Source organism: Plecotus auritus (genome assembly GCF_963455305.1).
Source record: "Plecotus auritus genome assembly, chromosome: 5".
Taxonomy (NCBI): Eukaryota; Metazoa; Chordata; class Mammalia; order Chiroptera; family Vespertilionidae; genus Plecotus; species Plecotus auritus.
Window position 1 is genome coordinate 104,960,365 of NC_137776.1, and position 22,203 is coordinate 104,982,567.

General features: G+C 49.0%; 1 long non-coding RNA gene across 1 annotated transcript; it reads right to left on the reverse strand.

The window, feature by feature from the left end:
- Nucleotides 1-6,797: 6,797 nt before the first annotated feature.
- LOC308248149 lies at nt 6,798-21,675 on the reverse strand. Its single transcript, XR_013960600.1, has 3 exons — nt 21,270-21,675; nt 11,018-11,175; nt 6,798-8,713 (listed from the first exon to the last, which is right to left on the reverse strand). It is a non-coding gene; the product is annotated as an uncharacterized lncRNA (long non-coding RNA).
- Nucleotides 21,676-22,203: the final 528 nt, after the last annotated feature.

Genomic DNA, 22,203 nt, shown 5'->3' on the forward strand with positions numbered 1-22,203 from the left:
AAGTGTCTGCTGCTTTCTAAGACGAGTGACACAGATTTAATGAAGCTTCAACATTTATTCTAAAATATATTCAAATTCAAGGTTCACGTTAGAGCATTTCATGGAGGAACTTTATTGCTGTTACTGTCTTCACCATGTCACGTGCCTCCTGGGAGTCCCTGGGCACGTGGAGTGAATCCCAGTCCTGTGGGTCAAAGATCCTTGGGGGTGCCTCAAACCAGGCTAGTTCTTAACCATTTATAACGTGTTTCTGCCTGTGTACACACACCTGCTCTGCAGTTTAACCTACTCCTGCGCCTTGAGGCCATAGTGAGATAAAGGTGACTTGAATTCAAGGACTGTGACACCAAGACAGCTGATCTGAGTTGGCTGCTAAGTGATCAGTGGGCAGGGAGTGAACGCAGAGCCAGACGCTGGACAGAGGTGATTTGCGTTCTGAGAAGGCGGAGCCGACAATGCCAGACTTCCTCCTGATACTCAGAATGGTGCACACGTTAAAACTTACCAATTGCTTATGTTTGGAATTTTCCATTTACTAGTGGTTGATTGCAGGTAATCAAAGGTGAACCGTGGATGTGGAAACCATGAACAAGGAGGGGCTACTGTACCATTTCTGAGTCATTCAGCCACAAATATGAACGATTCCTAATATTTATCACATTCTGTAGCATACAGTGCATAACGAAGTGTGATATATAATGTGATAGAGCGGGGACCGACAAACTACTCCCATGGGCGGCCAGTCGTCTTTGTAAAGTTTCCTTGGCACACTCATTCGTTTACACAATTCTTGTGCTTCTGCTGTGTGCAGGGACTGGGAGCGGCCACACGGGGGCATCCTGCAAGCCTAAGATACTATCTTTCCCTTTAGGATAAAGTTTGCCCAATCCAGTAATCTATACTAATAAAAGGGTAATATGCTAATTAGACCAGGAGACCTTCCGGATGTCCTTCCGGACAAAGCCATGGTGGCAGGGCTGAGGCAGAGGCTGTTAGGGGTGATCAGGCCAGGAGGAGAGGGCATTTGGGGGTGTTCAGGCAGTTGGGGGCAAGCAGGCCAGTGGGGGGGCAGTTGGGGGTGATCAGGCCAGCAAGGGGGGGCATTTGGGAGTGAGAAGGCCAGTGTGGGGGGGCAGTAGTGATTAGGGGCAATCAGGCAGGCAGGCAAGTGAGCGGTTAGGAACCAGTGGCCCTGGATTGCGAGAGGGATGTCTGTGGGATTGGGCCTAAACCGGCAGTCAGACATCCCCCGAGGAGTCCCAGATTGGAGAGAGTGCAGGCCGGGCTGAGGGACACCCCCCATGCACAAATTTTGTGCACCGGGCCACTAGTCCTATATAATAAAGAGGTAATATGCAAATTAACCCTCACGCCCTCACAAGATAGCTGCCTATGACTAGGCCAGCAGGGGGGCCATGAGGGGCAACCAGATTGGCAGGGGGGTTAGTGAGGGACGACCTAATGACTGAACAAGCAGGCTGTGTGGTGACCAGGCCAGCAGAGGGGCCATGAGGGGTGACCAGGCTGGCAAGGGGGACAGTTGGGGGTGACCAGGCCGGCAGGGGTGGGGGCAGTAAGAGGTGACCAGGCCAGCAGGGGTGTTAGTGAGTGACGACCAAACAACTGAACAGCAGGCTGCATGGGGTGACCAGGCCGGCGGGGGTACGGGGCATGCGGGGCGACCAGGCTGGCAGGCAGGCAGTTGGGGGCAACCAGGCTGGCGGGGGGGGGGGGCAGTTAGGGGTGACCAGGCAGGCAGGAGGGCAGTTAGGGGCGACCAGGCCAACAGGGAGGGGGCAGTTGGGGGTGACCTGGCCAGCAGCAGGGGGCAGTAAGAGGCAACGAGGCCAGTGGGGGGGGGGCAGTTAGGGGCGACCAGGCAGGCAGGCAGGTGAGCGATTAGGAGCCAGTGGTCCCAAATTGTGCAGGATCGGGCCTAAACCAGCAGTTGAACATCCCCTGAGGGGTCCCGGATTGGAGAAGGTGCAGGCTGGGCTGAGAGGACCTGTTCCCCCCCTCACCCCACCGCCATGCTCAAATTTTGTGCACTGGGCCTCTAGTATATAATAAATAGCAAGTGATATATTAATATATATCACACATCTATATGTAAACGTAATAAGCAGTATGTAACAGTGTCTAATCATTATACTTGTCTAAAATTTGGGAATAAAGTATTTAGTAGTTTGTGCAATTCAACTATTAAAGCATTCTCTAATTTAGAGGTTTTTTGTTTTTTTTCTGTTGGAAAAATCTAAAAATTGTCCTGTGGGGCTGGTTAGAATACTCAGAAACCGTTCTATCAAAATAATGATTGATACAGCTGTTCACAAACACAATGCTAGGTGAGGGTTTTTTCTGTTTCCCAAATAAATCGTTAACAGATGAGTAACTTGTAAGGCTGGTCTCCAAGGACAGTGGTTCAAATTGGGGCTGAGAGGCTGATTCTCAGCCCTCCAGAGAAGACGCACACTGGCCCCACGGAGACAGCGCTGGGGCAACAGCATTCCCAAGCTAGTGCTGAGGGAGATGGGATCAAAGTCCACATGTGCTGAACAGGTGATGCGATTTTCACTGTTTCTCAGGCCCATTTAGTTTTCTATGTTTTGCTCTTTAGCCATCTTTATTGCGGGCAGAGTGGCTGTTATGCAGGCTTCATCCCACAAGGTGGCGCAGGAATCCGGCCATTTGGTCGGTGTGGAGCGCTCCCTGTGCTAGGAGCTTTTTGTCCTGCCCTGATTTCCGTAGGCAGGTGTAGCTCAACTGTTCTCTGAGCAGCCACAGAGCTGTTTGCTCTAAGTTACTCCGTTGAGGCAGGTCCTTGCTTAACGTGACTTAATCAAGAGTGCACACACGTGGCAGAGCCGCACACCGCTTTCTGTTTGTTGACAAAGACATTTCATAGTCTTCCTGGAGCCAAACGATGCTCATTGCTGCACATGACCATGCATGAACACACAGGAACTAGGTCATCAAGGCGCCATAAGCCGAGAGGGACGCACTGGCTGCCCTGGGTTCTTCTTGTTTATGTGGAGCATCTGCAAAGAGCCTTGCATCTGAATAAGACAGGTCCACCTCTGTGGAACCAGATAAACGATGCAGCTCCCTTGGTGTGGAAGTGGCAGGTGGCAGTCTACGGGGCCCCTGGGGCCCGGGTCAGCAGGGTGGGGCTCAGAGCTGGTGGTGTTACTGTGCGGTGCCTGCTCACCCACTTGCCCACCTCCCTCGCTCTTTCCTCTCCTCTTATACCCCTGCTTCTGCCAGGGATCAGTTCAGAGGGTTGGTGACGGGTGACAGTGGCTTTGCTGGTCCAGGGGATCAGAGGGGCAGAGTTAGAAAGCTCTAACTGGAAGGACTTCCCTGGGCACCGCAGCTTTCCTTAAAAGGGCACCATATACGGGAAGAACAGTGCCCATTCCGCCTCCTACGCCTGAGCCAGTGCTCTCCAAAGCGCCTTTCTCCAGGTTTGCAGCTGGCCCACAGCACGTATGCTCTGCACTGGAGGGCTACATGCGGGCCTCATCCCAGGCGATGCTCTCCTCGAACTTGCAGGTGTGAAAAGCCAGGAATATATTTGTAGTGCACCCTCATTTCCTACCATTGGCAGTGGTGCCAAGGTTTGAAAACTGCTGCCACGGTACCCCCTCTGGGGAAGGGGCACCGGGATCCTCAGGAGTCCCTCCGCAAGAAGGGGTGTGGGAGGGAGTGCCACGCAGCCTGGCGGGGGTTGGGGGGCGAGGGCCGGGGGCGGGGCTTGTCTGTGGAAGCCTGACAGGCAGAGAGGAGAGGGTTCTCCAGCTGCCTGCGGACTTGCGCTTTATTGCTCATTAATTTCCCTCCTGACTGGGCAGCCAGGCTCCTGCCGAGAGGGGAGATTCGTATCTGCGCCCCAGGGCCTGTGCTCTCTCTCTGGGCACCGGCTTCACAGAGCTGGCAGCCTGGCATCAGCCCTGGGGATGGCTCCGGCACAGCTGGTCTACCTGGCGTGGCCGAGAATCTGCTGACGTTTTGAAATCCTCTTGAGCTTTGTTGTTCTGCTGTTACGCCATCACACCTCAGGCAGCGTGCCATCTGTGAATGATCCCCGCTCGCTCATCATGCTCATCCTGCGTGGGGTTCGGCAGGGCTCCCGCGGAGGCGCCTGGGGCGGTGGACTGGGACCCAGCCTGCTGGCCTCCTGGCCTCCTGTTGTCTTCCTGCGCAGTGGGCGCTGTTTAGGGCCCTGGCGGCTGGGAACTACTGTTCTCTCCACAGGTGCTGACAGCGCTGCCCCCAAGCGAGCATCTCGGGGCAGAGAATGTCGCTCTGGGCTCCCAACGCGGGAACAGCACCTGGCTCCTGCCAAGATGAGAGGGTTGTGGGACTGGCAGGCGGGCTTGGTGAGCTGCTCCTGGAAGCTGGGCCGGCCTGTGTCCAGGTGCATGTGGTCCTCACAGCACCTCTACCTCAGGAATGTCCTGGTGTGAACATCGCATTCGAGGGCATCTTCCCAGCAGGCAGTCTTCTAAGCGGGTCTGAACAGGAGCGTGTTTTGGTGGTGAAACACGAGGGAAACCAGACTCCATACCTGTGCTATCCACACGCGCGCAGTCGCTCCTGGCACCAGCAATCAGTTCCCTCCTGTCACCGGGAGCTGTGCCCTGAGGGTCTGTGTGAAGAGGGCGGGGCCTCTGATGGCAGGTCAGCGCTGATCTGCTTCTTTCTGCGATGCTGAGGCTGATCTCCCATTTCTGTGTGAAACGGCGGCTACAGTGCTGGGCACAGACAGGAGGCTTGCTAGGCCCAGGACAGCCCCCTTCCCAGCACCACACTCAGTCCCGGCCCTTCACACCAGGATGCTCAAGGGGGGTCCAGCCTCAGCCGGGAGGTTCCGATGTGCAAACTCTTGAGTCCACCCGGGCCTGCAGAGTTAGGAGCCCAGAGCCCCGGTCAGCCTTCCTTCTGCTGGCAGCGCTTTGGCTGGGAGCCTAGAGGGGAGGCCACGCTCTCACGGGCCGCGGTCTCTCCAGAGGCCTGCTCAGCGCCCAGAGCTGCTCCTGCGAGTCTGAGCTACCGGTCTTGCTCACTGACGTCACCGCTTCGCTAGTCTCTGTCTCCTTATCCCAGCGGCGCGCCTACCTGGCCAGCGATGGAACCCTCATGCCCCTCGGGCTGTGGCCCCATGACCCGCAGAGGGGCGTCCTGTGCTGTGACTGACCGGACAAGCTGCACCTGGGCTGCCCTCTGTCCTCTGTCCTCTGCCCTCTGCGGGCTGTTTTGTGGGGTAGCCTCGCCCTGCCCTGGGGAGGCTGGGGCAGCTCCCCTGACTTCCACCCACTCCCGCCTCACCTTAAAGTCAGAATGTCCTTTCCAGGACCAAGCTAAGGCCTGGGACCCGGACATGCAGGTGGTCGGGGAGGGCACCCTGGTCCCCGTTTTCTCACTTGGCCCAGACGCCTGCCACCCGCAGCCTGGGGGGTGAGGTTGGGTGAGCGGGGGGGTGCTGAGGGCATTAGAGGTGACCGGGGTCTGTCTGGCTTTGCACTTGAAGGGCTGCCACTGGCCACGCATGGTGCACACCTGGCGCTCCTTCTCCTGCAGGGCCTGCGGGACACAGCTCCTCCGAGGCTCCGCATCCCTGATTTCTCCTGAGGTGAGCAGTCTCTTGGCAGCCACAGCCCACCCAGCCGGTTCTCCAACCGATCACCTCACACGGCCTGATCTTGGGGCCCATGCCTCTTCTGGCAGATTCTTTCATGCACAGCTGACAATGCCACAGTCGATAGCCTAACTTTAGATTCCTTCTCAGCTTGGGGAGTAATGCCCCCCAGAACCGCACCACTCGCTACTCTCAGACACAGTGGGCTCTTGCCTCTCCTCCACCCCCGCCGCTGCTCAGCTGCCTGCCTCTGCCGGGGTTTCCCTGGGGAAGACCCTGCATGCCAGTGCGCCCAGGCCTCACTCGCCCCCTCACTGAAGCCCTTCCGCAGCTCCTCAGCCACTCCAGGGCTTGCTCATTGACTCTTTTCTCCGTCTCTGGCCTCCTGAAAGGAGAGGGCTCAAGAGTTTTAAAACCAGCTCTGAACCAGCTCTTGTGAAAATCTGGATCTGAGTCTGGACCCTGACTCTGGTTTGCTTATCTGTTGTGTCTGGTGCTTCTGTTTTATCATCTCAGTCCAGCGATTTGCGATCTGCAGTGTCCTCTAGGCCAACTCTGGCACCTTCCCTTCCTGGGCTGCCTTTTCCAAACTGGCTCTTCTGCAAGGTGAGCTTGACACTCCTCCCTCTGAGGGGCTGTCTGCGCCCCTGCCCTGAGGTTAGGTGCAAGGGCGACCTCATTCCTACCTGGTCCCCTTGGAGCTCGGAGCTGCCATGTGAGAAGGCGATGCCCCGTGCTGGAGGAAGGCTGGGCCACATGGAGAAGCCACTGCTAGGCCTGGTTGTGGTCTTATCTCCAGGTGGTTCTGAGCCCAGCTATGGAGTCACCCCAACCCCTTCTTTCTGATCCTCCCAATTGAGGCCCCAGAGTTTGATAATTTAAGAATTCTGATCTGTCCCCTTATTCCCAGGCCCAGGACTGGACAGCTCCTTTGTGACACCTTAGATCTCTCTGCCTTTTCAGTTGTGTAGTTAATAACGTCTGACTTACTCAAGAGGTTTTTATATCGAGCTCTCTCTATTCCGACAGTGTCTCTGGCTCTGTGTTCTGACTTGCTCCGACTGACAGTAAGATTAGGTGGATGCCTTTGTTAAACTGGGTTAAGGAAATGTAATCATTTCGTTAAAACTTTTAAACAATCTCAAACATACAGAGTTGTAAGTACAATACAAAGAAATTGTTTTTATTTCCCTGAGCCACTGGGGAACAAACTGCTGATCTGCTGCTCATCACCCCAGATGCTCTAGCGCGTATTTCCCTTAAACAAGGACATCTGACAGAACTGCAACACAGCCGTCAAAACCAGGAAGTTAACACTGATACCTGACACGCATCTAATCCACAGGCCAATTGACGTTTCACCAGTTGTCCAAATAATGTCTCTTTTTGTTGTTTGTTTGTAAATCCTCACCCGAGGATATTTTCCCATTGATTTTTAGGGAGAGTGAAAGAGAGAGGGAAAGACAGAGAGAAACATCGATGTGAGAGAAACACATTGATTGGTTGCCTCCTGCATGTGCCCGGACCAGGGCCCTGGCTGGGAGGAGCCTGCAACCAAGGTATGTGCCCTTGACCAGAACTGAACCCGGGACCCTTTGGTCTGCAGGCCGATGCTCTATCTACTGAGCTAAACCGGCCAGGGCAATAATGCCTTTTATGGCAAAGTGTATGTGTCACAGCTAGTTGTCCTGGCTCTGTAGTCTTCAGTCTGAGCAGTTCCTTTTCCCTTGATTTTCATGACCTTGAAACTTCTGAAGATTGCATGTAGGCTCTTTCTAGAATGTCCCTTGTTTAGATTTGTCAGGCATTTTTTCATAATCTCTTTCAGTCTTGCATTTTTGGCAACAGTATCACAGAAGTAATGCTATATCCTAGCAGGTGGCACATAATTTTGATTTGACCAATTTTTTATAATTCATTTGAATCTCTTGATTACGCTGGGGTCTGCCACATTTTTTTGCTGTAAATAATCCTTTCCCCCCCTTGTAATTTATAAGTTTCTTGGGAGGAAGTAACTTTGGAACTATGGGAGTATGCTGTTCCTCAATGTCCAATTTATTTATTTACTTGTTCTATCCCTATGAATACAAGATTTCCTCTTTTCTTCAATGGGTTATATAGTCTGCTATTATCAGTATTTATTTTGATGACCAAAGTAGTCTTAAATCTGGTCAATGAGAGTCCCTTTAAGCTGGCCCCTGTGGCCTTTGCTAACTTCCATCAGTCTTTGTTTACCTCATCATTTTCTGATGTGAGGGTGCTCCAGGCTCCTCTTGTCCTTTCCCTGCTCTGGCAAGGGAGTCAGCCATTCCCTCAAGGGCCTCGGGCCTCTCTTGGTGGGAGCGGCGTGCAGATGCCACACCCAGGTGCTGGATGCGCTGACTCTGAGGTGCTGCTGCTCCAGGTGCTTCCGTCATGAGAGCTGAGGAGTGTGTGTGTGCATGCATTTACCTGTCTGTATAGTTCTGTATCTCTATCTGCTTATGATCATCTGTCTGTCTATATCTCCCTAATCTATCCACCTATCATCTCTCTATTGGAAAGCATGGATTTACTCTTATATTTCCCATTCCAATAGAAAACTGTGGGGTTTGTTCCATTATCCGTAGTACATTTGACCAATTCCACTGTAAGTAGCCCTTCTCCCATCACACTTCCTCTTCCTGCCCCATGTGAACAGTTTCTTCACCCACAAAAGTCTTCTACTGTATCAGACAGCTCAGGCCGCATGCCCAAGTGCCACATGCTGGGGCTTACACAGCAGGAATTCATTGGCTCAGAGTTCTGGAGGTTGGAAGTGTGAGATCACGGTGTGGGTGGAGCCGGTCAAGGTCAGGCCCCTCTCCTGGGCCTGCAGGCGATTTCTCTGCTCTCGATGGTCTCCCGTGGGGATTGGGTGGTGCACCATCAGGTCCACAACACTTTGGCTTTTATAAAAGGTTTCTATAAATTTTCTGCAGTTTCTTGCTGGAGACTTTAAAATACAACACTTCTTTTCAGCAGGTAAAAATCACCCCTAAGAATTCCATTTCCAGTAATAGTAGTTAACCATCTTGAAGATTGCAATTATGAACCCTAGAAACAACAGAAAAAGCAACTGTTTGAAGGCAGGAGTAATTTCATCCTTGAAGCAATCCACCTGCAGTGGGTGGGATCAATGCTTACATGCCTCGCCCCCCACCCCCCAGTCTGCCTGGCCCCAGTTGCCAGCACTCAGGTGGTCTTATTGTTTTGGAGTGTTGGAGGACTAATCAAGTGGGTGTCAGAACAGCTGGAAATGGGCAGGCACAGGAGTAAATGCCCCCAGATCCTTGACCTAGCCCAGGATCGCACCTGCAGGCGAGCTCCTCGGGGAGCAGGAGGCACTGCTGGAAGGCAGAGGGCCTTTCTCTGCTGCAGCTGAAGCAGAGCTCAGGGTTTGAGTCCTACCTCGTTTGTGGGTTTAGTGAACACCTTAGGCTTTCCATTGAAACCCCAGAAAAGCCTCTGATTAAAGACAAAATCAGAACACACTTGCCCTTACAAGAGTAAGACCAAATTACATAGAGAAACTGGTATAATCATGCAATGGAATACTACTTAAGCAATTAAAAAAAAGAATAAACTACTGGGACATGCAACCATGTATATGGATCTAAAAAACATAAAAGAGCCAGACACAAAAGAGCACTTGTAAATTAGTAATCCACACTTGGAGACTAAATAGCATCTTATTAAGCAATGAATTGGTTACCAATGAGATCAAGGGAGAAATAAAAAAATTACCTGGAAAAAAATGAAAATGAGCACACAACAACCCAAAAACTATCAGCCATAGAAAAAGCAGTCCTGAGAAGGAAGTTCATAGCATCACAGGCTTACCTCAAGAAGCAAGAGAAATCTCCAATAAATAATCTAACCCCATGGTCGGCAAACTGCGGCTCTTGAGCCACATGCGGCTCTTTGGCCCCTTGAGTGTGGCTCTTCCACAAAATACCACAGCCTGGGAGAGTCTATTTTGAAGAAGTGGCATTAGAAGAAGTTTAAGTTTAAAAAATTTGGCTCTCAAAAGAAATTTCAATCGTTGTACTGTTGATATATGGCTCTGTTGACTAATGAGTTTGCCGACCACTGATCTAACCCCACACCTAAAAGAACTAGAAAGAGAACAACAAAAAAAGCCCAGAGTAAGCAGAAGGAAGAAAATAAAAAAGATCTGAGGGGAAATAAATGATGTAGAGTCTTAAAAAACAATACAAAAACATCCATAAAACCAAGAATTGGTTCTTTGAAAATATAAATAAAACTGATGAACCATTAGCCCAGGGGTGGGGAACCTTTTTTCTGCCAAGGGCCATTTAGATATTTATAACATCACTAAATGCCCAGCACATGAAATTCGTGCACGGGTATGGTCCCTAGGCCTGGCCTGCAACCAAGGCCATCTTCCCCAGCTGCCCACAGCCAGCCCTGCCCCCCACCGCCACCCACCCCCAGTTCCCCGTTCCCCATCAGGTGATCAGTGTCTGACAGTGGGGGTGGGGGGGGAGGGGGGAAGGGACCAAGAGGTCAACTGTTCCCGCAGCTCACCAGCCCGCCCCCTGCCATGGGTGGCCATCAGGTGATCGGAGGCTGCTGGCAGGGGAAAGGGACCAAGAGGTGGTCAGTGCACCTCATAGTGACTGGTCCAGTGGTCATTCTGGTCATTCTCCCATTAGGGGTAATTTGCATATTACCCTTTTATTATATACGATAGAGGCCTGGTGCATGGGTGGGGGCCAGCTGGCCTGCCCTGAAGGGGGCCCCTGATCAGGGTGGGGGTACCCTCTGGGGAGTGGGGCAAGCCTGGGTGAGGGGTCCGTGGGCAGTTTGCAGGCTGGCCCTGCCCCTGCCTCCAGCTTTGTCAGGAAGGACGTCTGGTATAATGTCCGGAAGATATACAGTCTATCTGGTCTAATTAGTATATTATACTTTTATTAGTATGGATTTGTGGCCATACAAAATTATCAACTTAAAAATTAGCCTGCTATACTTGGTCAATCATTTAATTAGCTCACCCCTATGCCTTGGCAGGACCAGACCAAATGATTTTGTGGGCCTTGTATGGCCCTGGGCCAAACGTTCCCACCCCTGCATTAGCCAGACTGATGCACTATTGGTGGGAATGCAGACTGGTGCAGCCATTGTGGAAAATATTATGGAATTTTTTTTAAAAATGGATTATGGTGACGGTTGCATAACTGAATAATTGTAAAATGTACTAAAAACAATCAGATCTGCAAAAATATTTTATGGAGGTAAATTATATCTCAATAAGGTTATCAAAAACCATAAAATGCTCCTGCTAATAATGGTCGTGTAGTCTATATGCACATGCGTGTTTGATGTGGCACTCAGCACCTTGTCCTGCATACGCTCAGCTCGTGCACCTCCGTCACGTGCCGCGTAGCTCCGTGTCTTCTTCCCTGTGCAGTTTCACAGGCTGTGGCCTCTCGGGTGGGTCTGGGCTCTGGTTTTCTTTGTTGCGACCTCCCATCATCACCTTGGTAGCTCTAATTCTATAATCAGAAGTAATTAGTTAAATCAGGTTTATGATGTAAAAATTACAGATATTTATATCCATCCATTTAAAATGTACTATTACTGATTTTTGACCATTACATGAATGGTGTCACCATGACCACAATCATGCAAGCACGTGTTCAGCACCACATAACCTCCTCCTATCCCCTTACAGCTAATCTCCCTCCCAGCCTGGCCCAGCACCACCTCTGACCCGCCTTCTATTGCTGGAATTTGCCCTGGAGTTTTGTGTAAGTGGAAGCAGAGAGTATGTGTTCCTTTGTGTCTGACTTCTTTCCCACCACATAACCACATGAGATGCCCATGTTGGGGTGTGTGACGCGCCGCTCTTCTTTCTATGGAGGAGAACTCTACTGTATGAACACGCCACCCAGAGGGTTTTCATCTGCGTCACGAGGGAACTTGGTCTGCAGTTTTTGTTTTTCGTGTCTTAGTCTGGTTTTGTTATGGATATGCTGGCTTCCTTTTAAAAATTGGGAGTTTTTCCTGGTCGGTGTAGCTCAGTGGTTGAGGAGATCGTGGTTCAATTCCTGGTCAGGGCACATGCCCATGTTGCGGGCTCCATTCCCAGAGGGGGTGTGCAGGAGGCAGCCAATCAATGATGTTTCTTTCTCATTGATGTTTCTATCTCTCTATCCCTCTCCCTTCTCCTCTCTCTAAAAATAAATAAAAACACATTTTTTTAAAATACTAGTAAAATAAAAATTGGAAATTTCCCCCTACTCTTATATTTTCTCAAAGAGTTGGTGTAGAATTGGTATTTTTATTTCCTCCAGTGTTTGGTAGAATTTACTAGTGAATCATCTGAGCCTGGGCGATTTTGGGAAGATTTTAACTATGAATTCAATTTTTGATTCTTTCACAGATACAGGGCTATTCAAGTTTATGTATATCTTCTAGAGAGAGTTTTGGTAGTTTATGCCTTTCAAGAAAATTTCCCATTTGATTTTTCCCCCCCAATTTTAATTGTCACATTTATTAGCAGAAGTTTTCCATAATCCTCCTTTATTTTACATTTTGTGTCTGTAAATTTGTAATAATGTTTCCCATTTGATTTCTGATAATGATAATTTGTCTTCTATCTTTTTTCTTGGTCAGCCTTGCTTGAGGTTTATTAATTTTTTGCTAATGTCCAGTGATTTTTCTGCATTTATTGACAAGATCCCATTGTTCTTTTTAATCTGTTAGTATAATAAAGCACATGACTTTAACATTTTAAATAGTGTGTAATGACTCACTAGCCGCAGCCCCACTGCCCGCCCTCTCCTGGCCCTTGTCAGTGAGCTGTCTGGGGCATCCCAGCCACAGCCACTTTGGGGTGTCCCAGCCACAGCAGCTTTGGGGTGTCCCAGCCACAGCCACTTTGGGGTGTCCCAGCCACAGCCACTCTGGGGTGTCCCAGCCACAGCCACTCTGGGGCGTCCTCTCCTTTCACATTGTGCACACAGACAGCAGCTTTCTAATGAAATGAACATGAAATGTGGCACAATTTGTAAGACTAAGCTGTTAAAATGATGTCATTGTTCAAAAAAGGTGGCATTACAATGAAGGAAGGCGTTCTCAGGTGACCTTGATCTTCGTCCTGTGAACAGGGCAGCTCGGGAGGGGCGGCAGGGGTGGGGGTGGGGGGAAAGAGGAGGCGGGGCTGTGCCCTGGGCGGAGAGCAGGGCTTAGTGAGAGACTGAGAGATGGCCGCCACTTTGGGTCCTTGGAAAGATGACTCCAGAAGAATATAAGTTCCCTGGGATGTTTAAAGCAACAGGGGAGAGCTGCATTAAACACCAATGATCTGCATTTCAAACATGTGTCTGTACCTCAGAAGAGCCCAGCCGGCTGAAGGCCTGAGTGCTGCGAGTGGAAGTAGGAGGAACCCTGTGGAACTCAGCAACACCGAGAAAAACCAGGACCTTGGCTCCCAGGCCCTGCATGAGTTGCTCCTTTTATAGATGAATAGAATTGTTGAAATAGAAGAAACTTCGTTGACTCATTTAATCCTGTCTCCACAAAGAAGCATTGTGTGAATAAATAGTCTTTAAAATTCATGCTGGGTGCTCGCTACCTTGGTTAAGCAATGATTTCTTATATATGACATGAAATGATAAGAAACAAAAGAAAAATGAGCTAAGCTGAACTACATCAAAAATGAAAATTTTTATGTTGCAAGTGATACTATCAAAAAAGTAAAAACAGTTAAGCCGGTGTGGCTCAGTGATTGACCATCAACCCATGAACTGGGAGTCACAGTTTGAGTCCCCATCAGGGCACATGCCCAGGTTTGGGGCTCTATCCCCAGTGGGGGTGTTCAGTAGGCAGCCCATCGGTGATTCTCTCTCATCAATAATGTTTCTATCTCTCCCTCTCCCCTCCTCTCTCTAAAATCAATAAAAACATTTTTTTAAAAAAGAAGAAAATAAAAGCATAATCCACAGAATGTGAAAACATATTTGTAAACTATATATCTGATAAGGAACTTTTATCCAGAATACATAAAAAACACAACTCAATATTAAAAAGACAACTAATGTGATTTAAAAATGGGCAAATGGCTTAAGTAGACATTTCTCCAAAGAAGATATACAAGCGGCCAATAAGCATATGATTGCTGTTCACCTCATTAGTTATTGGGAACGCAGACCAAAGCCACAGTGAGACACTACTCCACACCACTGGAAGGGCTCACATCAAAAAGAGAAGAGAGCCCTGGCTGGTGTGGCTCAGTGGGTAGAGTGTCAGTCTGCGGACTGAAGGGTCCGGAGTTCGATTCTGGTCAAGGACACATGCCTGGGTTACGGGCTCGAGCCCCAGTAGGGGGTGTGCAAGAGGCAACTGATCAATGATTCTCTCTCATTATTGATGTTTCTATCTCTCTCCCCTCTCCCTTCCTCTATGAAATAAATAAATACATATTTTTTAAGAAAAATTTTTTTAAAGAGAGAGAAAAGACCAAGGGCTGGCTAGCACATAGAGGAACCGGAACCTTCTATATTGCCGATGGGATGTAAAATGGTGACGTTACTGTAGAAAACAGTATAGTAGAGTAGTTACATAAAATGTTAGCTATATAACCCAGCAATTCCACTCCTAGGTTTACCTAAGAAAATTGATAACCTAAGTCTATGCAAAAACGTGTACACGAATGTCACAGTTGCATTATTTATCACAGCCAAAAAGTGGAAGCAACCTGTGCCCACCAGCTGGTGGGTGGGCAACAAAATGTAGCACAGCCATATCGCAATGCTTCCGGCCATGGAAAAAAGGAGGTGCTGATACATGCTACAGCACAGATGAACCTTGAACATGCTGAGTGAAAGAAGTCAGTCACAAAAGCTGGCATATTGTATGACTCCATGTATACTTTTGCTGAGAAAAGGCAAATTTACACAGGCAGAAAGTAGTACAGTGGTTACTGCGGGCAGGAAGGGGGATGAGGAGAGACTGTTAATGGGTACATAGCTTCTTTGGGGAGCATGAAAATATTCCAATTAGATTCAATTAGATTGTGGTGGTGATTGTGCAACCCTGTCAATATACTAAGAAAGCACTGAGTTGTACACTGTAAGCAGGTGAACTATAGGGTGTTGACTTGAACCTAATGAAGCCATTTGGAAGAAAACACTAGAGAGGTCCCAGCATCTTACCACATTCTCAAGCTTATTGATTTTGACCCCAAACTGTTTGGCTTCCTTGCTAGATGTTTCCCGAAGCTTCTACACAGCTCTGTTATAGCTGACAGTGCAGACCTGAGAAGCATTCCTCTCTTCCTCGGGATAGATCCTTTCCGTAGTCTGATGGTCTACGGGTCCAGTCAGCCTTCCAAGTGTCCCTCAGTCTCAAGTGACAGTCGGCCCCTTTGAGTCACTCTGTGTTGGGTAGGGTTTCACTTTTCCATTTCCCCCAAGGCCTTCTCCTCCCCGGAGCCAGGCACACCCCACAGTGCCTGCTTAATGACCCTGGGAGCTTCTGAAGGCACAACACAGACAGCGCACAACCCTGGAGCACCCCCGTTTGTGAAGGCATTTTTAGGCAACGGAACCGCTGTACTGTGAGGTCAAGTGCACTTGCATGCAGAAGCAGGAGGGAAGGGCCTGGGCCCAGCAGGCGTCTGCTTTCTATCACTGAAGATGTTTCAGTGGCCAAGTCTGAGAAGCTCAGCTCAGGCATCTTCATGGAGCAACTAACTCCTCCGATGAGCAAGCTACCCATTGGTGCCATGCCTTCAAGGTCCTGGGAAACATTTATTAAGTCACCACTCAATATTTTCTATATGTAAAACCAATTTCTTTTGCATATCATTTAACCATTATTTAAGAACGTCTGTTCATGCGGAAATGTGTGTCATTCCAACATTTAATTAAATTTCATTTCATGGTTGAAAACATTCCGTGATTTGACTTTATGCAGAAAATGATCAACCCAATTTTTGCTTTCTAAGTGGAACTGTGCAAATGTTTTGATTAAATGGTAAACTAAACACTTTTGCATTATCCAAGATAATAAAATGATGCTGATTGTTGGCAGATGTCTGGAAATGGAGAGAAGCCTCCAAATGTGGTTATTATCAAGAAACCAAAAAAAAAGTGAAACCACCCTCCATCTTATACTCCCCTCCGCCCGGGCCAAACAAAAAGTTGGCAGACGTGGTCGCAGTGCTGGCTTATTTGTTTTGTGTCTCTGGTCTCCCAGCTAAATGAAACGGCAGAGGCAGCCTCAGTTTACACATTCCAAAGCTTGGCTTCCAAGTTTGTTCCTTTCAATTTGAATTCACTTTCCTAAAGAAATAGTGTTAAAATTGGTCGTTGGTGCTTCAGGCCAACTCAGAGGAAACTTTTCAATCCATATGTAATTAAAACATTCTGCATTTGCCATTCTAAAATAAAACTGAAGCAATATTGGCAATTCAGACAAAAAAACAATAAAAATGAAGAAAACAATAGAAATGTCAAACATGCACAGCACCATAACTAAATTATACCTCTTATATTTGAAGGTTCCGATTTTTCTATTTTAATGGTAAATAGAGATTACAATTGGTACATCCTTGTATATATCATCATAATCTTTTCTAATTACTGTCCTTTTGATGTTGTAATTAAACATTTTTGTCAACAACATGAGAAATACTGATGACACTTATTCATGCAAAAAAGTTGCATGGCAAAAAATACCAAAACAAAGCCAAAGGACAAATGATTAACAAGGAAGTGTATTTGACAAATAAAGAGCTAATATCCACAATAAACAAAGACTCTTAAAATTAATAAGAAAAAGATGTCACTGCCTTGAAGAGTAGCCGTATCTAGGGCAGACTTTCAGGTTTCTCGCCAGGTGGGACCTCTTCTGTCCCATAATTCACAGAAGCCAAAGGACAGGTTAAAAATGGTAGCCTGGGGCGCAGACAGCACCCGCCCAGCTCTGCGTGCTGGAGAGCCCCGGGCGCAGCCGGAGGAAAGAGCGAATATGGTCACGTTCTTACTGTGCAGGCTACCGAGGAGGCGACTACAAGTGAAAAAGGTGCAAAATGTAATGCATTCTTATGCAACTTAAGAACTTAGCCACTGAAACCAACCTGGTCGGAGAATTTTGGGCCTTCAACAGGCAAATAAAGGAGGTCTTGGTATCGCTCTACCTACCATCAGAGTGGAAACACTAGAGCTCTCTAGACAAATTGAAACCTCCTGTCCTGCCTATGGATCTCTGGACATGTTATTCAGTCTCTCTAAACATCTATTTTCTCATCTGAAATATTGGGAATAATAACATGTCCTATAGATTTGTGCTGAGGGTTAAATGGGATGGCGATGGCATATGTAAAGCCCCACATTGTAGGAGCTCAGCACTATGCTGGCTGAGCCCCGTGTCACTAGATGGGAGCTCAGTATGGGTTTTACGAGCGGCTGCCTCCCATATAAATGCCTGTATCTGTAGCAGGCCAGGAATATGAAGGAAAAGAGAAAATGGACATCACAGGGAGAGAAGCTGCGATCCTCTGGAGATAGCTGACTCTGGGCAAGCTATTAATATAGTAAAGCTATTAATGTTTGTGGAGTATTTCATTTTCTTGGCATGCATTCAACTGTATATTCTCTCTAATGGAATGCTAAATGGACAGAGTGGGAAAGGGAGAGATGGGCCAAGAATCAGCTGTTATGGAAGCACCTTTCCCACTCACCCAGGAGGACTTCGGGTTGCGGCCTCCGTCAGCAAGCTGGCTCAGCAGCTCTCCCTCCTGAACAGCTTTGGCTGAGGCCACAGAAGTCTTGTCTTGGTGCTCAAAATAGACCACTGGTTCAGAAAGCTTTCTGATAAAAGACTAAAATGGTAGAGCAAATTGTGCTGTCACAAAGGACAATGGAAGCTTTTAAAGATCTATTTTGGGGCCGCTTCTCTTCCCTTCGCAAGCTGAAGTCACCATCGGGCAGCGTGGGCCTGGGAGCGCAGAGCTATGCTCTGGTGGCTCTGTGGGGAAAGGCATATTCGGGTGCAGAGGAGGACTCATTATGTGGTGTGCTTGTCACTTATCATGGGGCTTAGTGGCTAAGACCTTTATTGTTGCCATGTGGACCTGCAGGCCTGTGGAAGCTGCCGGCCCTGGGATGATCTATTTCAGGAAACTTGATGTAGAATGGACTATGTGACAGTGACAATGTCATGCCCCGAATTGGAATTTAGAGGCCAATGAATGGGCTATGAGTAACTCTTCTAGAAAACGAACTTTTGTGGATTTGACTCAACTGTGTCCCCCTCCACAAAAAGCACAATAGAGAAAGCTGCTACTGAGCAGGGGCCAGTGTCTGTCCGGGGATGGAGAATACTATGCTCAGCCTTCGAATGGCCCCGAAACAAGAGAGCCCCAGCGTCTTTGCCAGAGGGCGCAGCTCAGCCACCCTGTCACAGAGAGCCCAGCACACATGTTCAGCTCAGGCTCATAGTACATTTAATTTTTTTCATTTTGAAATCATTTCAGATGTGTAAAACAATGGCAAGAACAGTACAAAAACTCCCATATATCCTTCACCCAAATTCCCAAATGTTAATATTTTACTAAATTTCATTATAGACAAATATTATTATTATTTGAACCATTTGAGAGAAAGTTGTAGCCATAATCCTTTTTATGCCTAAATGTTTTGATGTGTAATTCCTAAACACAAGAACATAATGCAAGTACAATGATCAAAATCAGAAAATAACATTGAGAGAGAAACCAAGATGGTGGCATAGGTAAGCACCTAAACTGCTGCCCCACACAACAATTTCAAAACTACAACTAAAAGAACAGACACCATCCAGAACCACAGGAAAGCTGGCTGAGTGGAAATTCTACAACTAGAAGGAAAGAGGAAATCTCACGGAGAAGGAGCGGCAAAGAGCTGAGGTACGGAGACACGTGCACGCAGAGAGGAAGGGTGGCAGAGTGCCTGGCTGGCTTTCTCTGGCGGGAGGGGGAAAGAAGCCCCCGACTGCACTGAACCCCAGTTCCGACTGCACTGAACCTCAGTTCCGGGCGAAACCCTGTGGACCCAGGCTCATACAGGGGGAGTGTGGACTGCCAGGTAGAGAGAAAGGCACCCGGAGACTCAGAGACTCAGGGCAGCCGCGGCGGCAGGGGTCTGGAGGCGCGAGTGTGCACAAAGACTGACTGCGGAGGTTACCACAGGCTATCCCTAGCGGAAGGGAGTGGGAAGCTCCTGACAGCACTGAACCCCAGCTCCGACTGCACTGAACCGCAGTTCCGGGCGAGCCCCTGGGGACCCACGATCTTACGGGGGAAATTCGGACTGTAAGGTGGAAACTCGGGAACTACAGAAGGCAGAGGTCTGGAGACTCACGCGCAAGGGCAGGGTCGTCGGGAAGCCAAGACTGTCTGCCCTGCCCTGAGACTCCACCTCTTCCAAGCTGAGCACAGTGGCTTTTGCAATCTGGCAAGGCTAATCCTATAAGGCTGTCTCCAGCACCGAACTTCTCCCAGCATAGACACAGCTGATCCTCACAGCCAACTGGCCTGTCGGTCAATTCCTCCCAGTGATATCAACAACAATCAAGACTTAACTACAACAAGGCTGTACACACAGTCCATATAGGGGTACACCAAGAGTGTCCACCTCAGGTTAACTGGGGAGGCCGACCCACTGGGCCATATAGGAAACCTAGCACACAAAGCTACTCTACCAACTCAGGGAAGCAGTGAAAAATGGGGAGACGAAGAAACAGATCACAAACGAAAGAAATGGAGGAAAACAAACGACTGGATATAGAATTCAAAACCACGGTTATAAGGCTCTTCAAGAATATCCTAGAAAAGGCCGATAAATATAATGAGACCCTCGAAGGTATGAAAAAGGACCAACTAGAAATTAAACATACACTGACTGAAATAAAAAATATTATACAGAGACCCGACAGCAGACTAGAGGATCGCAAGAATCAAGTCAAAGATTTGAAATACAAAGAAGCAAAAAACACTCAACTGGAAAAGCAAAAAAAAGAAAAAAGAATCCAAAAAGTTGAAGATAGTGTAAGAAGCCTTTGGGACAACTTCAAGCACACCAACATCAGAATTATGGGGGTGCCAGAAGAAGAGAGAGAGCAAGATACTGAAAACCTATTGGAAGAAATAATGACAGAAAACTTCCCCCACCTGGTGAAAGAAATAGACTTACAAGTCCAGGAAGCGCACAGAACCCCAAACAAAAGGAATCCAAAGAGGACCACACCAAGACACATAATAATTAAAATGCCAAGAGCAAAAGACAAAGAGAGAATATTAAAAGCAGCAAGAGAAAAACTGTTAATTACCTACAAGGGAGCACCCATACGACTGTCAGCTGATTTCTCAACAGAAACTATGCAGGCCAGACGGGAGTGGCAAGAAATATTCAAAGTGATGAACAGCAAGAACCTACAACCAAGACTACTCTACCCAGCAAAGCTATTATTCAGAATGGAAGGTCAGATAAAGAGCTTCACAGATAAGAAAAAGCTAAAGGAGTTCATCACCACCAAACCAGTATTATATGAAATGCTGAAAGGTATTCTTTAAGAAGAGGAAGAAGAAAAAAGTAAAGAGAAAAATTATGAACCACAAATACATATCTATCAACAAGTGAACCTAAAAATCAAGTGAATTAAAAACCTGAGGAACAGAATAATCTGGTGAATATAATAGAATCAGGGGCATAGAAAGGGAGTGGACTGATAATTCTCAGGGGGAAAGGGGTATAGGGGAGTTCAGGAAGAGACTGGACAAAAATCGTACACCTATGGATGAGGACAGTGTGGGGGGAGGTAAAGGCAAAGGGTGGGGTGGGAACCGGGTGGAGGGGAGCTATGGGGGGGAAAAGGAGAAACAATTGTAATAATCTGAACAATAAAGATTTATTAAATTAAAAAAAGGAAAATAACATTGATATAATAGTGACACTGAATCTCCAGAGCTTATTCAAATTTTACAGTGTCCTGAGAATGTCCTCAGAGTAAAGAAACAAAGAAGCATCTCACGTGGCATTTGCTTGTGATGCCTTTTCAGTGCCCTGTCGCCCAGTTTTTCAGATATTGATGTTTTTGAGGAGTACAAGCCAGTTACTTTATAAAATGTCCCTCAGTTTGGATTTAGAGAATAAATTAATAGGAAAATTACCTTTTGGCAATGGCCATAGTAATAAATGGATTTAGATGACCGTGGGCTGATGACAGAACTAGCACTAGATGAGGTTTGCTGAGCGGAGGATACGCACGTGGTCTTACTGCAATGCCTCGCGAATCGCTTACTGATTACAAAGACAGCAGTCACTTCGCAGAAGCCCGGCAGGCGCCACCCGAGCGAGGCCGGCACAGCTGACATCAGCCACATTGGGACAAGTGTCTGCAGGTGCCTCCTGCTGGGATGCGCTGAGAAAAGCGCAACCTTTACTTTTCTTGTCTTCCCACCAACAATAACCCGCGTTCACTCCTGCCATCCCGCTGAACACCTGTGAAGGTTAACGCACCCCGATGAGTTGGGGCTGGGCCCTGTCAGCGGGGGTGGGGGGGGGAGGGAAGGAAGAGGGGAGGGGGTTCGCCTTGCACCCACCTGTACACCGAGCCCAGAGCTGGCGAGGCGCCGAGTGCGGGGGCCGTTCCTGGGAGCCGAGGGGAATTTGCCACCCACCCACTCCCCAGCCATCTTCGGCGTCAGCTCCGTGTTTCGCGCCCTCCTTTCACACCGAGGCTTGAGGACAATGCAAACGTTCATTTTGGAGTCAGACTGCATCACGGCCAGTGTCCCCCTGACTCAGTTTCCCGGAAATCTGCAGGCCTGGCTGCCGGGGTGCTCCTGCCGCTTGCTGTCCAGAGCGCTCGGCGCGTGGGCGCTGCGGGTGGCCGCGGGCGCCTGGACTGCACCCCGCTCGGCGGAGGGACTGACCTCACTCTCCGCGTCCCATGGTCGAAGGGCGCTGGCTGGCGTCGGGCTTGCGTTGCTCATGCTTCTCCAGAGTGCCCGCGCTCATGCGCAGTCAGGTGCCCCGCGGCCACGCCTCCTCCCGCTCCCGGGGCGCGGCGTCCGCTCTGCGAGGCGGCAAGGTGAAAAGAACAGAGATAGGCACTGGCTGTTCTTCTCCTCTCTTTTCCCTTACAGCTGCCACTGGATAAGCCTCTGAGCACCCATGAAAAGTCCATTCTGATGCTGTTCCCCTCCAGTAGGCAGGCTGTTCCCATCGCCCCGCGCCCTGGACAGAGGCGCCACCTCCGCCCAAGCACACACCGGCCACAGCGGAGGGAGCCGGCCGGCCCTGGCCACGCCGCTCTCACACACGCAGCTGCCTGGGAAGGTGTGAGCCCCGCGTGCCGGTGCGGCGCCGAGCCCTGCGCAGCCCCTGCGGGATGGCCCGTCGGGCTGCGAGGCGGAGGGCCTCCTGCGGGCCTGGTGTCCTCTGGCCCCTGAGGTGGCAGGGATGCTGGAGACACAGACCCGGGGTTGGAACTGCCCAATGGAGTAGCTGGTGCCAAATGAACCCGGGAAAAAT